Below are 15,318 nucleotides of genomic sequence, written 5' to 3' on the forward strand. Positions count from 1 at the left end.
TCAAAAATATTTCTGGCTCCAAGGTGTCTTTTATACAGGTAACGAGCTGAGATTAAGAGCACACTCTTAAAGGGGTGCTCCTAATCTCAGTTTGTTACCTGTATAAAAGACACCTGTCCACAGAAGCAATCAATCAATCAGATTCCAAACTCTCCACCATGGCCAAGACCAAAGAGCTCTCCAAGGATGTCAGGGACAAGATTCTAGACCTACACAAGGCTGGAATGGGCTACAAGACCATCGCCAAGCAGCTTGGTGAGAAGGTGACAACAGTTGGTGCGATTATTCGCAAATGGAAGAAACACAAAAGAACTGTCAATCTCCCTCGGCCTGGGGCTCCATGCAAGATCTCACCTCGTGGAGTTGCAATGATCATGAGAACGGTGAGGAATCAGCCCAGAACTACACAGGAAGATCTTGTCAATGATCTCAAGGCAGCTGGGACCATAGTCACCAAGAAAACAATTGATAACACACTACGCCGTGAAGGACTGAAATCCTGCAGCGCCCGCAAGGTCCCCCTGCTCAAGAAAACACATATACAGGCCCGTCTGAAGTTTGCCAATGAACATCTGAATGATTCAGAGGAGAACTGGGTGAAAGTGTTGTGGTCAGATGAGACCAAAACAAGCTCTTTGGCATCAACTCAACTCGCCGTGTTTGGAGGAGGAGGAATGCTGCCTATGACCCTAAGAACACCATCCCCACCGTCAAACATGGAGGTGGAAACATTATGCTTTGGGGGTGTTTTTCTGCTAAGGGACAGGACAACTTCACCGCATCAAAGGGACGATGGACAGGGCCATGTACCGTCACATCTTGGGTGAGATCCTCCTTCCCTCAGCCAGGGCATTGAAAATGGGTCGTGGATGGGTATTCCAGCATGACAATGACCCAAAACACACGGCCAAGGCAACAAAGGAGTGGCTCAAGAAGAAGCACATTAAGGTCCTGGAGTGGCCTAGCCAGTCTCCAGACCTTAATCCCATAGAAAATCTGTGGAGGGAGCTGAAGGTTCGAGTTGCCAAACGTCAGCCTCGAAACCTTAATGACTTGGAGAAGATCTGCAAAGAGGAGTGGGACAAAATCCCTCATGAGATGTGTGCAAACCTGGTGGCCAACTACAATAAACGTCTGACCTCTGTGATTGCCAACAAGGGTTTTGCCACCAAGTACTAAGTCATGTTTTGCAGAGGGGTCAAATACTTATTTCCCTCATTAAAATGAAAATCAATTCATAACATTTTTGACATGCGTTTTTCTGGATTTTTTGGTTGTTTTTCTGTCTCTCACTGTTCAAATAAACCTACCATTAAAATTATAGACTGATCATGTCTTTGTCAGTGGGCAAACGTACAAAATCAGCACAAAATCAGCAGGGGATCAAATACTTTTTTCCCTCACTGTATGTATAAATATGAATAATGTTGCCAGAAAAATACTGAAACGTTTCTCAGGGGTAGAAAGATTAGAGAATGATGGATTCTCAATGATGAGGTAGTCTTTCTCTCTGCGTGTGTTTGTAAATGCGTATGTGTGTGTGTGTGTGTGACAGCATCACACTGTACTTGGGTGTGTGCTTAACTTCCTTCACATTTAACTCACTCTAGCAGCACCCCAAATTCATATAATCACAGACAGAAATATCCCATTGCTCGATGCCTAATCAAGCAAATCTTTTTTTGGAGACACGGAAGACTCAAAGTCGTCTTCATGACTTAATTACATTTCTGAAGACATAATGAGACAGTCTGGTGAATTCAGATTTCGATGCATTTCTGGAGTTGTTTTTACATAATTTTCCCAGACAGTGCAGATTCTAGGTTGAGAAGATAAAGTATTGTGATCAATGTTCCCTCTAAGCTGCGGAGGCACGCCGGGCAGAATAAATATCAGCCTGCACAGAGAAGCAGGAGATTGAACTTCACTCAACTTTGTAGAGTTTTCCCCTTTAGTTAACACTATCAACGTTTCACTCTACTGTGGGAATTGTGCTCGAATCAATGCAATATTAGTCACTTTCAATGTAACATACCGAAACAAAAAAAACTATGCAAGATTTAGTATGCAAAACTAACTGTGCAACATTGGAATAGGATTCAATTGCATTGACAGGCACGACTCAGGCCTGTACTCTACACAGACCGGTGCACCATAACCCATTTTTTAAATCTGATTTTACTGCTTGCATGAGTTACTTGATGTGGATTAGAGTTCCATGTAGTCATGGCTCTATGTAGTACTGTGCACCCCTCATAGTTTGTTCTGGACTTGGGGACTGTGATGAGACCTCTGGTGGCATGACAGCTCGGTGCATTCAACATGCAGTGATGAAGTCAATCTCTCCTCTACTTTGAGCCAGGAGAGATTGACATGAATATTATTAGTATTAGCTCTCCGTGTACATTTAATGGCCAGCCGTGCTGCCCTGATCTGGCCCAATTGTAATTTTACTAAGTCCCTCTTTGTGGCACCTGGCCACACGACTGGACAGTAGTCCAAGTTCGACAAAACTAGGGCCTGTAGGACCTGCCTTGTTGATAGCGTTGTTAAGAAGGCAGATCAGTGCTTTATTATTATGCACGACTCCCCATTTTAGCTACTGTTTCATCAATATGTTTTCACCATGACAGTTTACAATCCAGGGTTACTCCAAGCAGTTTAGTCTCCTCAACTTGCTCAATTTCCACATTGTTCATTACAAGATTTAGTTGAAGTTTAGGGTTTAGTAAATTATTTGTCCCAAATACAATGCTTTTAGTTCTAGAAATATTTAGAACTCACTTATTTCTTGCCACCCATTCTGAAATGGACTGCAGCTCTTTGTTAAGTGTTGCAGTGATTTCACTTGCTGTGGTAGCTGACGTGTATAGTGTTGAGTCATCAGCATACATAGACACACAGGCTTTACTCAGAGCCAGTGGCAGGTCATTAGTAAAGATTGAAAAAAGTAAGGGGCCTAGACAGCTGCCCTGGGGAATGCCTGACTCTACCTGGATTATTTTGGAGAGGCTTCCATTAAAGAACACCCTCTGTGTTCTGTAAGACAGGTAACTCTCGATCCACAATATAGCAGGGGATGTAAAGCCATAACACATACATTTTCCCAGCAGCAGATTATGATCGATAATGTCAAAAGCTGCACTGAAGTCTAACAAAACAGCTCCCACAATATTTTTACTATCAATTTCTCTCAGCCAATTATCAGTCATTTGTGTAAGTGCCATACATGTTGAATGCCCTTCCCTATAAGTGTACAGAAAATCTGTTGTTAATTTGTTTACTGTGAAACTAAGATCCTATATCTGCAAATCTCTTCTTTCACCCACTAAACGGATGATTACAGAACCTGAGAATACCTGCTATCTGGTGTTTAATTTCTACGGACACTGTGTGTGAACCCGCTTTTAATTAAGACGTTCCCACATTTAATGAAAATTCAAATAGCCACATTTTGCCTTGAAGACAGCTTTGCACACTCTTGGCATTCTCTCAACCAGCTTCACCTGGAATGCTTTTCCAATAGTCTTGAAGGAGTTCCCACATATGCTGAGCACTTGTCGGCTGCTTTTCCTTCACTCTGCCGTCTGACTCATCCCAAACCATCTCAATTGGGTTGAGGTCGGGGGATTGTGGAGGCCCGGTCATCTGATGCAGCACTTCATCACTCTCCTTCTTGGTAAAATAGCCCTTACACAGCCTGGAGGTGTGTTGGGTCATTGTCCTGTCGAAAAACAAATGACAGTCCAACTAAGGCCAAACCAGATGGGATGGCGTATCGCTGCAGAATGCTGTGGTAGCCATGCTGGTTAAGTGTGCCTTGAATTCTAAATAAATCACAGACAGTGTCACCAGCAAAGCACCCCGACACCATAACATCTCCTGCTTCATGCTTTACGGTGGGAAAGATCATCCGTTCACACACACAGCGTCTCACAAAGACACAACAGTTGGAAACAAAAAATCTCCAATTTGGATTCATCAGACCAAAGGACAAATTTCCACCGGTCTAATGTCCATTGCTCATGGTTCTTAGCCCAAGCAGGTCTCTTCTTCCTATTGGTTTCCTTTAGTAGTGGTTTCTTTGCAGCAATTCGACCATGAAGGCCTGATTCACACAGTCCCCTCTGAACAGTTGATGTTGAGATGTGTCTGTTACTTGAACTCTGTGAAGCATTTGTTTGGGCTGCAATTTCTGAGGCTGGTAACTCTAACGAACTTATCCTCTGCAGCAGAGGTAACTCTGGGTCTTCCATTCCTATGGCGGTCCTCATGAGAGCCATTTTCATCAAAGCGCTTGATGGTTTTTGCGACTGCACTTGAAGAAACTTTCAAAGTTCTTGACATTTTCCGTATTGACTGACCTTCATGTCTTAAAGTAATGATGGACTGTCGTTTCTCTTTGCTTATTTGAGCTGTTCTTGCCATAATATGGACTTGGTCTTTTACCAAATAGGGCTATGTTCTGTATACCTTCTCACAACACAACTGATTGGCTCAAACGCATTAAGATGAAATAAATTCCACAAATTAACTTTTAACAAGGCACACCTGTTAATTGAAATGCATTCCAGGTGACTACCTCATGAAGCTGGTTGAGAGTATGCCAACAGTGTGCAAAGCGTCATCAAGGCAAAGGGTGTGTCACGTCTCCTCCCGTTGCTCCCCTCCGGAGCTCTGATTCGCCGGTCTGCTGAGCCACCGGTCTGAGCGCACCATCTCGGCAACACCGGAATGGAAACCCAACGCACCCTATTCACCTCATCATCTCATCACCTCCCCTATATAGCCCTGGACTGTTCAGTGTTGTGTCGTGTGTGATTGTTAGTGTCTTGTCGTGTACTCGCTCTTTGTTGTTCTCTTGCTCAGTGTTAAGTAAACCTTTACATTGTTGATCCCTGCGTCTGCGTCCTGCCTCTTCGTATCCTCAGTACTCATCACAGGGTGGCTATTTGAAGAATCTCAAATATAAAATATACCCTGAGTAGGTGTCTCCAAACTTTTGACTGGCAGTGTACATCCAACATCTCCCACATCCTCTGCTCTGACTTCCATAGCAACTCCTTAAAAGTCAGTCTGTAAATTACTTATCCCATTTCTCATCACTTATAGAGGAGTATCCACTCGATAACACAAACATCCTCAAATATGTACGACGGCTCCATTGCTGTAGAGATTGAGGTACTCATATAGAACGAGCGTCTCCCCAATCCTAATTATTATTTTTTAAATACATTTTAATTGTACGTTTTCAAAAATGTTAGGGGGTAGATCAGCTTTAATATTGCAGATAGATTGTGGCTTCCATCAATGTAATTGTCTGCATCATTTCCAATCCCCCATATATATACAGTACACATAAAATATACTGTACCAGTCAAAAGTTTGGACAGCCCTACTCATTCCAGGGTTTTTCTTTATTTTAATAATTTTTCACATAGTAGAAAACAATCAAATAATGCATATGGAATCATGTAGTAACCAAAAAAGTGTTAAACAAATCAAAATATATGTTATATTTGAGATTTTTCAAAGTAGCCACCCTTTGCCTTGATGACAGCTTTGCAAACTATTGGCATTCTCTCAACCAGATTCATGAGGTAGTCACCTGGAATGGATTTCAATTAACATGTGTACCTTGTTAAAAGTTAATTTGTGGAATTTCTTTGCTTCTTAATGCGTTTGATCCAATCAGTTGTGTTGTGACAAGGTAGGGGGTTATACAGAAGATAGCCCTATTTGGTAAAAGACCAAGTCCATATTATGGCAAGAACAGCTCAAATAATCAAAGAGAAATGACAGTCCATCATTACTTTAACCTCTTAAGGATCGGCCCCTTTTTTTCAATTTTCACCTAAAATGACGTTCACAAATCTAACTGCCTGTAGCTCAGGACCTGGAGCAAGGATATGCATATTCTTGATACCATTTGAAAGGAAACACGTCGAAGTTTGTGCAAATGTGAAATTAAAGTATGAGAATATAACACATTAGATCTGGTAAAAGATAATAAAAAAAAAAATGCATTTTCTATATATTTTTTTGTTGCCTCATCTTTGAAATGCAAGAGAAAGGCCATATATTAAGATAGGATTCTAGGTGTAATTTAGATACTGTCCACAAGATGGCAGCAGTGTGTGTGCAAAGCTTCAGACTGATTCTTTGAAAACTGAGAAGACTGCATTATATTTTCCGTCAAGTCTCCAAGGTGTCCCTTACGAGTTTGCCCAAATGTACCCAAGTGGCCGAATTGGTCAATTGATACATTTTCAAGTACATAACTATAGAGAACATACAAAAATGCTATGGTAATAAAATATTAGTTTACACACTCCCAGGAATGTCATACATGATGGCTCATTAGCCACCCTACATAAGCCACCTACCTTCACACATCTAGATGGCCGGGCGGGGTGGGTATGGAGGTAGAGACAGGCAAGGCGTCAGACTGGAGGATCCAGAGCCTACATTTGAATAGGTGGGGGATGGAGGAGTCTACCACTGTTGAGGATTTTTTTTTAAAATCAGTTAGAACTGAAATGTACTATTTGGGGGTGGAGCACTGCATCAATACAGCAAATACACAATACATATCTATAAACATATATATATATATATATATATATATATATATATATATATATATATACACTACCGTTCAAAAGTTTGGGGTCACTTTGAAATGTCCTTGTTTTCGAAAGAAAATAAAAAAATTTGTCCATTAAAATAAAATAAAATTGATCAGAAATACAGTGTAGGCATTGTTAATGTTGTAAATGATCATTAGAAAACCCTTTTGCAATTATGTTAGCACAGCTGAAAACTGTTGTGCTGATTAAAGAAGCAATAAAACTGGCCTTCTTGAGACTAGTTGAGTATTTGGAGCATCAGCAATTGTGGGTTTGATTACAGGCTCAAAATGGCCAGAAACAAATACATTTTATGGACACAGTATATTTTATAATGGTTATCTTTTGTTTGTTTTTAGTCCCATCCTTCAGCTCCACTCAACCCCTCCCATCTATCTCTGAACACCAATCCTGATTATTTGAGTGGTGTGAGGGAGGCTCCTTCAGAATAAACAACATTTGTCTTGAGGGTGCTAGCTGTATCTTCCCTGCCCATCTCTATTGTGGGCTTTCCACTGCGACGCTATCAAACAGTAACAAATGCGTCTCCCATTTTATTTTCTTATGGGCTTTCATCTGTGCCATGCCTTTATTTGTACAGAGAAAGAGGGAGGAAAAGAGAGAAAGAGAAAGAGAGAGAAAGAGAGAGACAGAGAGCAAGAAAGAGGGAGAGGGGAGAATGGGACTTGTTGTGACATTTATCTTTGTGTGTTCTGCCGTCTTTGTTTATCTTCAAAAGAGAGGAGAAATTATACAGGAAGTGTTTAGTGCAGCAGAAAAATAAAGATGATAATGAGTGGAGGCAATGGAACGGAGATCGGTATCTATCGATTGCCGCCGGGTCTCTTGTTGTTGTGCTCAGTGGAGGCCTGGGCCGTAGGGAGTTTGTGCGTGTGTACGTGCATGTGTGTGTGTGTGCGTTTGCGTGTGTGTGAAGAAGTTAGAGAGGTGGTAGTTTGTTTGTCAACACCCTTAGTCGTGACGTGCAACTCAATCTACTGTATATTGATTACCAACCACAAACATATGGGCCAAACCCTGTGATGTTTATATATAATTATTAATTATTTATGTTTATCAAAATGGTAAAAATGCTGCACCCCAGCTGAAACGGCTGGTAGGATGGGTAAGTTGATTCAATACATGTATCTTCTAAATGTATTTGAACTAGTATTTGAGCGATGCAAATGGTAACAGTGTCAATCCTCTAGAGTGAAGCAACTGTAAGCAATTCAATAGTCCCCTAGAGTTAGTCATAGCTAAGTATAATAGAACAACTGGTTTCAGAACCTGCTGCTGCTTTGGCATAGCTTTGAAGACGGGGCCCATATTTATAAAACGTCTAATAGTAATGATCTAGGATCAGGTCTCCTCTGTCCATGTAATCATATTTTTTATGATCTAATATACACTTTATGAATACAGGCCAAGGATAAAGGGAAGAAAAGAGGCGTCGTATTGTGTGCGTGCCTGTGTGCTTGTGTGTGTGTGTGTGTGTGAGGGATGTTGGGCTCCACCATCACGCCATTCATCATGATGTCTTCGTACTCACCTCTTAAACAACTCCAGCATTTACATCCCCAAAACAACATTCATCTTGCATGTCAACCTCACTACACCCCCCTGAAACCAACTACTGAGTACTACTGAGGCTGGGATTTAGGGCCCGTCCCAAATGGCACCCTATTTCCAATGTAGTGCACTACTTTTGACCAGGGCCCATAGGGTAGTAGTGCACTATGTTGGGAAAAGGGTTTTATTTAGGATGAACTCTTAGAACTTGGCTTAGAATTTAGATAGTCTACTGTACTGATGACTGTAACTTCAAGTTCTAACTTCAAGATGACTGTAACTCCAAGTAAATGGTGCAATGACAATAATGAATAACTGTGGTGCAACTTCACAGTGAAAAATAATTTCAGTGTCAATGGGGCATCCTTGTTTAATACTCCTTCTTCCCAAATCTAAGATATGGCAAGTATTACTGCCATTCTAATATACACTTTACAATCGAATACTCTACAATTGCCTACAATCTGCAGATTAACATGTACTAGGTCTTTATAGGCTGTGTGTGTTTGTTATCATCAGAAGACGTTTAGATGGGGACAGAATATACTGCTGTCAGATGTATCGTCCATGTCAAAGGATATGTCATAAAGCCAACTAACAAACAACAGCCTCTGAAATAAGTGTAGTCGGTTATGATTGTAACGGTTTAGCAGATTATAAGAAAAGACAATCAGTCTTTACATGGCTAAAAGAAAAGGAATATAACATATACTGTTTACAGGAAACTCACTCTACATCTTTAGATGAATTTGTGTGGAAAAAGGAATGGGGAGGTGAAATTATTTTCTGTCATGAACAAAGGAACTCAAAAGTTGTGATTATATTAATTCACAAAAATGTTGAGCCGAATGTGCAAACAGTCAAGAATGATCCGCAAGGAAGGTGGACCCTTTTGAATATGAACGTGGATGAAAAATAGATTTGGCTCATTAATCTATATGGTCCAAATCAGGATGATCCACACTTCTTCTGAAATATTTATACCAATCTATTGAACTTACAGACAACAAACGATCAAATAATTATGGTGGGAGACTTTAACACAGTGTTAGGTACCTCAATGGACCATACAGGAAATAAATCTACAAACTATCATCACCGTGCCCTTAAGGAGATCACAAATATTATGGACACATTAGAAATAGTTGATATTTGGAGACAAAAAAACCTTGACCTATTAAGATATACAATACATGGAGGAGACTTAATCAAGCTAGTTGTCTTGACTACTTTCTTGTCTCTTTCTCTCTTGCATCAAAGGTAAAAAAAGTATTGATAGGAGACATAATGAGATCGGACCATCATCTAATTGGTCTTCACAAAAGCTCTTACAGAATTTCCTGTTGGACGAGGATATTGGACAATTTATCACAGTCTACTGGAAGACAAATTGTTCTTAACTAAGACAAAATAATTTATAACTGCATTTTTCCAGTACAATATATGTTCAGCAAATCCCCTTATTGTTTGGGATACCTTTAAATGTACCTTCAGAGGTACATTCAATTCAATACTCATCAGTAAAAAAAACAGTTTCTGTTTAAAGAGACAAGACTAGCAAGGGAAATACAGGAACTAATAGCAAACACAACGTGCCATTTGAACACAGGACTGATGGTTGCTGATAATGGGCCTCTGTACGCCTATGTAGATATTCCATAAAAAAATCAGCTGTTTCCAGCTACAATAGCCATTTACAACATTGACAATGTCTACACTGTATTTCTGATCAATTTGATGTTATTTTAATGGACAAAAAAAATGATTTTCTTTCGAAAACAAGGAAATTTCGAAGTGACCCCAAACTTTTGAACGGTAGTGTATGTTTTTTTTTTTTTACAAATGCACAAAAAGATCAGTGCGAAGGCCAAATTACAGAGGAATAACTTTCTGAGGCTATTAAATCCTTTCAGTCTGGAAAAACCCCAGGGCTTGATGACATACCGGTAGAGGTTTTTAATACAGGTTTTTGATACAGTAATAACAGTCACAGGTTTATTTAAGCACCATAGATCAAAGCGGGACGAAACCCAAATGCTGTTGTGCTCAAAATATATCTTCATAAACAAAAAGGTACAGGGCGAACCCAAAGTGCAAAATATAAAGTATTCAGGAAATACTAGGAGAGATTCCTCTCAAGAAAAAAAGTAACATTTACAATGACCGACAAAGACAAATGGCAGAGGGAGTTTACAGTTGAAGTCGGAAGTTTACATACACTTAGGTTGGAGTCATTAAAACGTGTTTTTCAACCACTCCACAAATTTCTTGTTAACAAACTATAGTTTTGGCAAGTCGGTTAGGACATCTACTTTGTGCATGACACAAGTAATTTTTCCAACAATTGTTTACAGACAGATTATTTCACTTATAATTCACTGTATCAAAATTCCAGTGGGTCAGAAGTTTACATACACTAAATTGACTGTCCCTTTAAACAGCTTGGAAAATTCCAGAAAATGATGTCATGGCTTTAGAAGCTTCTGCTAGGCTAATTGACAACATTTGAGTCAATTGGAGGTGTACCTGTGGATGTATTTCAAGGACTACCTTCACACTCAGTGCCTCTTTGCTTGACATCATGGGAAAATCAAAAGAAATCAGCCAAGACCTCAGAAAACAATTGTAGACCACAAGTCTGGTTCATCCTTGGGAGCAATTTCCAAACGCCTGAAGGTACCACATTCATCTGTACAAACAATAGTACGCAAGTATAAACACCATGTGACCACGCAGCCGTCATACCGCTCAGGAAGGAGACGTGTTCTGTCTCCTAGAGATGAACGTACTTTGGTGCGAAAAGTGCAAATCAATCCCAGAACAACAGCAAAGGACCTTGTGAAGATGCTGGAGGAAACAGGTACAAAAGTATCTATATCCACAGTAAAAAAAGTCCTATATCGACATAACCTGAAAGGCCGCTCAGCAAGGAAGAATCCACTGCTCCAAAACCATCATAAAAAAGCCAGACTACGGTTTGCAACTGCACATGGGGACAAAGATCGAACTTTTTGGAGAAATGTCCTCTGGTATGATGAAACAAAAATAGAACTGTCTGGCCATAATGACCATCGTTATGTTTGGAGGAAAAAGGGGGTACTTGCAAGCCGAGGAACACCATCCCAACCGTGAAGCACAGGGGTGGCAGCATCATGCTGTGGCAGTGCTTTGCTGCAGGAGGGACTGGTGCACTTCACAAAATAGATGGCATCATGAGGAAGGAAAATGATGTGGATATATTGAAGCAACATCTCAAGACATCAGTCTGGAATTTAAAGCTTGGTCGCAAATGGGTCTTCCAAATGGACAATGACCCCAAGCATACTTCCAAAGTTGTGGCAAAATGGCTTAAGGACAACAAAGTCAAGGTATTGGAGTGGCCATCAGAAAGCTCTGACCTCAATCCTATAGAACATTTGTGGGCAGAACTGAAAAAGTATGTGCGTGCAAGGAGGCCTACAAACCTGACTTTGGCCCAACCAGCTCTGTCAGGAGGAATGGGCCAAAATTCACCCAACTTATTGTGGGAAGCTTGTGGAAGGCTACCCGAAATGTTTGACCCAAGTTAACCAATTTAAAGGCAATGCTACCAAATACTAATTGACTGCATGTAAACTTCTGACCCACTGGGAATGTGATGAAAGAAATAAAAGCTGAAATAAATCATTCTCTATAGTATTAGATTCTTTCACATTCTTAAAATAAAGTGGTGATCCTAACTGACCTAAAACAGGGAATTTTTACTAGGATTAAATGTAAGGAATTGTGAAAAACAGAGTTTAAATGTATTTGGTTAAGGTGTATGTAAACTTCCGACTTCAACTGTATATACAGTGATAGAGTGGGGATTGGAACCAGGTGTGTGTAATGATGACGAGACAAGTCCGGGGTTGATGAGTGAAGGGCGTTTGCCAGCAGTAGGTTTGGCAGCAACTAGAATGCCAGCGACGCCGAACACCTGAGCTAGACTGGAGGGGGAGCCAAAGCGAAGGCTGGTGTGACAGTACACCCACCCCGAGGCGTTGCTCCAGCATCGGGGCGCTGCCGACCTTGGGGATGAGAACGGAGAAGCGGTGCGTGTTGGTCTGGACGACGCCTGTGGAAGTCCCGTATGAGAAAACGATCCAGGACGTTCCGCGCCGGAACCCAGAACCGCTCTTCGGGACTGTACCCCTCCCAGTCGACCAGGTACTGGAGAAGACCCCCACGATGACGTGCGTACAACAGGCTGCGGATGGAGTATGCCGGGGCCCCATCAACGTCCGAGGGAGGGGGTGTTGCGTCATGGGGTCCAGCACTAGCCAAGGGACCAGCTGCCACCGGCCTGAGGAGAGATACATGAAACGAGGGTGAGATACGGTAATTGACTGGGAGCTGTAATCTGTACATCACCTCATTGACTCTCCTCAGGACTTTGAACGGCCCCACATACCGCGGAATCAGCTTCCGGCAGGGCAGGAAGAGGGGCAGGTCCTTCGTAGAAAGCCAGACCCTGTCACCGGGGTGAAAAACCGGGGCCACACTGCGGTGACGATTGGCCTGCGTCTTCTGCTGGTGGACGACGCGCTGGAGACGGGTGTGCGCTGGAACCAATCGTCCACCGAAGGAGCCTCGATCTGACTCCGGTGCCAGGGTCGGCTGATAGCCTAGAACACACTGAAAGGGTGTGAGGTTAGTGGAGGAGTGACGGAGGGAGTTTTGTGTGTATTCTGAAGAAACGCAGCCCACTCCCCCTACCCAGTTCCTGATTTACCCTTTCCACCTGCCCATTAGATTGGGGACGGTACCCGGAGGTGAGGCTGTCCGTGACCCCCAGTCGTTCCATGAAGGCCTTCCAGACACGGGATGTGAACTGAGGACCACGGTCAGACACAATGTCCTCCGGGATCCCGTAGTGCCGGAAGACGTGAGAGAAGAGAGCCTCCACGGTCTGCAGGGCCGTAGCGAGACCCGGCAGAAGAATCAAACAACAGGCTTTGGAAAACCGGTCCACAACGACCAGGATGGTGGTGTGCCTCTCCGAGGGGTGAAGGTCTGTGACAAAGTCCACGGAGAGATAGGACCAGGGTCATTGTGGAACCGGCAGCAGGTGGAGTTTGCCATAGGGGAGGTGTCTAGGTGTCTTGCTCTGTGCGCAGGAAGAAACGTAAACCCAGACGTCCTGGGCCAAGGTGGGCCACCAGTACTTGGCGGAGAGACAGTCGGTAGTATGGGCTATAACCGGGTGCCCCGACACAGGTGCTGTGTGTACCCAGGCGAGGAGATGGTCCCGCACATCAGAGGTCACGTAGATACGTCCCTCGGGACAGTGGGCAGGTGAGGGCTTCTGTCGCAGGGCTCGACCAATGTCCGCGTCCACAATCCACATGACAGGAGCGACAATGCGGGACAGGGGAATAATGGGTGTCACTTTCTCCCTCCGATCCTCTGTATCATGCACCCGGGACAATGCATCGGCCTTAACGTTCTTTGATCCTGGCCGGTAGGAGTGGGTAAAGTCAAACCTGGCGAAGAATAGGGCCCACCTGGCCTGATGCATGTTCAGCCTCTTCGCTGCTCGAATGTACTCCAAGTTCCGGTGGTCCGTCCAGACAAGGAATGGGTGTTTAGCACCCTCCAGCCAGTGCCGCCATGCTTTCAGTGCCTTCTTGACGGCCAATAACTCACGATTCCCCACGTCGTAATTCTGCTCCCTGGGAGACAGCTTCCGTGAGTAGAAGGCGCATGGATGGAGTTTAGGCTGAAGGAAGGCTTCGTTGGCCTCCCCAGTCCAGCGTAGCTGTCGAGGACCTCCCTTCAGGAGGGAGGTGAGAGGGGCCACCGCTGTGCTGAAACCCCCAATGAAGCGCCTGAAATAGTTGGAAAAACCAAGGAAGCGCTGCACCGCCTTGATGTTGGATGGAACAGGCCACGACCGTGCTGCACTGACCCTCTGCTCTTTCATCTCCACTCCTGCGGAGGATATCCGATAGCCCAGGAAGAAGACTGCCTGCTGAAAGAAAAGGCACTTCTCCGCCTTGGTGTACAGGTGACGCCCTATCAGCCTCTCCAAAACGGACCTGACATGAGACATGTTGCTTGCGTGTAGTGGGGTACACAAAGATGTTGTCTATGTACACAACTACACAGCGACCCAACATGTCTCTAAACACCTTGTTAATTAATGATTGAAACACTGAAGGTGCATTTGTCAGGCCGTAGGGCATTACCCTTTATTCGTAGTGCCCAGTGCTGGTGCTGAAGGCGGTCTTCCATTCATCCCCCTCTCTGATCCGCACCAGGTTGTAGGCACTTCGTAAATCCAATTTATCAAAGTACTTAGCACTGTGCATCTGTTCGATCACAGGGGATAACTGAATTTAACAGTAGCCTTACTCAGTGTCCAGTAATTGATACAGGGGCTGAGACCTCTGTCCTTCTTCTTATAAGCTGGAGGAGGCCGGAGAGGTGGACGGATGAATCCTTGGGCCAGCGCCTCCTGGATGTAGGCCTCCATGGCTTCGGTCTCTGCATGCGAGAGAGGGTAGATGTGCCCCCACGGGAGGGTAGAACCAGGCAGTAGGTCAATAGTGCCACGATATACTGGGGTTATGCAACTGTAGCTAGGGGAAACCTAAAACTACGGGGTGTGCAGGAGAGTCTAAGATGAGGAAAGTGATGCGTTCATGGTGGTTGTGATTAACTGTGAGGGAAATGGGAATCGTGGTCTGGCGCACCAGTCTTGTTCCTAGGGGATAGTTGTCTAGGGCATGGACTGGGATTGGGGGTTGTAAAGGGACTAGAGGAATGCGTAATGATAAGGCCACTGACCGTCTAGGAAATTGCCTGCAGCACCTGAGTCCACTATGACAGCCTAGAGAGTGGCCTAGCCAGTCTCCAGACCTTAATCCCATAGAAAATCTGTGGAGGGAGCTGAAGGTTTGAGTTGCCAAACGTCAGCCTCGAAACCTTAATGACTTGGAGAAGATCTGCAAAGATGAGTGGGACAAAATCCCTCCTGAGATGTGTGCAAAACTGGTGGCCAACTACAAAAAACATCTGACCTCTGTGATTGCCAACAAGGGTTTGGCCACCAAGTACTAAGTCATGTTTTGCAGAGGGGTCAAATACTTATTTC

Source organism: Coregonus lavaretus (assembly GCF_964263955.1).
Source record: "Coregonus lavaretus genome assembly, chromosome: 2".
Taxonomy (NCBI): domain Eukaryota; kingdom Metazoa; phylum Chordata; class Actinopteri; order Salmoniformes; family Salmonidae; genus Coregonus; species Coregonus lavaretus.